The following is a 2,583-nucleotide window of genomic DNA, read 5'->3' on the forward strand; positions in this document are numbered from 1 at the left end:
GTCGATACGATCGCGACAAGCTTCGATCTCCTCCCGCTCCTCGAACGGCCTCCGACCAAGGGTGTCAAGGTCGCCCTGCTCAAGTGTGGGAACTACCACTTCCGCACATAGATCTTCGCGCCGGGTACGCTCTTCCACCAACCGATCCCATCGCCACTTTGGGAAGAAGAGCCCTTCGTCGATCAGCGGTTCAAGACATTCCACAACCCCGTCAATACGACAGAAGTCGTAGTAACGCTCGAACGAACGACGGGTGGCAATGATGTAAGCCCTTAGCCGTTGAATGCGAGCGTTGTAATAGGCGAGCTCCGACTGAATCACCTCGTCAGACCTAACGCTGAGCTGTTCCCGTGTNAAAAGGGTAAGCCGACCATCACGAGTCGCACTTTTTCAAAAAAAAAAGAAGAGTGAAAGTAGAATTCTCGAAAGTAACACGAAATTTTAACTTGTTAAAAAAAAGAGAGGCGAAACAGTCTGATACGGGTGCCGACCCCATTACGGCACAAACCAAAAAAAAAAAAAAAAAAAAAANAGTCATTCAATTCCTAGATCGGCGTTGGAAGGCACGTTAAATTCCAACCCGCCAATTGTCGTCTGCCAATAGCGGCACGACTCTTTCACATCCTTCAGCAAGTCCATTGGAATAGCCACACCTCGTCCAACCATGTCCTCGAGGTACGTACAGACCCCATCGACGCGACTACTTTCGCTAAAGTAGTGACTTGTGCTCTCCAACTGCCTCACATAACGGCGAAGCACGTCGATACGATCGCNCAACAACAAACCAAAGACAAGTCATTCAATTCCTAGATCGGCGTTGGAAGGCACGTTCAATTCCAACCCGCCAATTGTCGTCTGCCAATAGCGGCACGACTCTTTCACATCCTTCAGCAGGTCCATCGGAATAGCCACACCTCGTCCAACCATGTCCTCGAGGTACGTACAGACCCCATCGACGCGACTACTTTCGCTAAAGTAGTGACTTGTGCTCTCCTACTGCCTCACATAACGGCGAAGCAGGTCGATACGATCGCGACAAGCTTCGATCTCCTCCCGCTCCTCGAACGGCCTCCGACCAAGGGTGTCAAGGTCGCCCTGCTCAAGTGTGGGAACTACCACTTCCGCACATAGATCTTCGCGCCGGGTACGCTCTTCCACCAACCGATCCCATCGCCACTTTGGGAAGAAGAGCCCTTCGTCGATCAGCGGTTCAAGACATTCCACAACCCCGTCAATACGACAGAAGTCGTAGTAACGCTCGAACGAACGACGGGTGGCAATGATGTAAGCCCTTAGCCGTTGAATGCGAGCGTTGTAATAGGCGAGTTCCGATTGAATCACCTCGTCAGACCTAACGCCGAGCTGTTCCCGCGCCCTGCGTAACCACGCTGACCTAGTTGTCACCGGCATCAGAGCAACTTTCTTCTTCCTACAAAAAAAAAAACAACAAACACAACAAACTCGCCAAGACAGGAGTGAAGGAAAACACAGACTATTTATAGAACGGGGGCACAAGTCCCAACAGCCACAAGTTTCCAAACGGCAGAAGCATTTAATGAGCCCAATAAACAACGTTTCGAAGAATAAGGCATTAAATGAGACCCCTCATTTAATGCCCCCAAAAGTACGAATAAAGTTTTAAGGGAGCCGACCCCCATACACGGCGCATAAGACACAAGGGAGCCGACCCCAAAACACGGCAAAAGAAAGATAGTACGAGGGAGCCGACCCCTCAACACGGCAAGTGCAAACATGGAGGACTTATGACGCCGGATCAGCAGTCGGAGACTCGCAACCAGGAGTCAAAGGACGGGGGAGTTCTTCCATAGGACGATCGACGGTCTGCTCTTCGATCTCACCCGCAGGACGATCGTCACCCTTTGCCTATTCGCCTATGTTCCCTTCAGGACCCCCGCTGCCAAACTCGCCTTCTTCCCTAACGTCGTCACCGCCTTCAGCATCGCCGCTAAGGGGGGAAGCGATCCACTCTGGAACCGGAGGAAGTGGCTCGGAATAGATCCTGGACACGTCAAAGTCAGCCTCGGTGATATCCGGGAGATCGAGATCATCAACTTCACCCTTCAGTTGAGTCATCACGGCGACAACTTTGTCCTTTTACCCCTCCTCAAGCACAGCGATTTGACCCTCCTCGACGAGCGTTTCGAGCATTTGGACATTCCCGACGGCTTGGTTGTACTCGAGAAATTTCTCCATCGACGCTTTGACTGCCTCGGCGTACCTCTTATGTTTGGCCAGCAATTTCTGAACGCGCACGGCCATTTCGTTAAAGGCTTTAATTCTCTCGTGGTAGCCGAAATCCTCCCGCCGATCTCTGAGCCTCTTCGTCTCCGAGTTGAGAGTAAGGTGCATCCTGTTGTAGGCCGCATCCGACGCCTCAAGCTTTGCCTTCAGGTCGTCCCGCTCCGAGATCCACTTGCGCCGTTGACTCTCAAACTTTGACGCTTCGTCACTAAGCCTCTGGTTGGACCGAACAGCCTCCCCTAGTTGGGCCTCGAGGCGTTCAATCTTCTCTGCGTAGGACGACGCTCCTGACCGGTCGTCCTCCTGATCGCGAACGCGGCG

Source organism: Camelina sativa, chromosome 2, assembly GCF_000633955.1.
Source record: "Camelina sativa cultivar DH55 chromosome 2, Cs, whole genome shotgun sequence".
Lineage (NCBI taxonomy): Eukaryota > Viridiplantae > Streptophyta > Magnoliopsida > Brassicales > Brassicaceae > Camelina > Camelina sativa.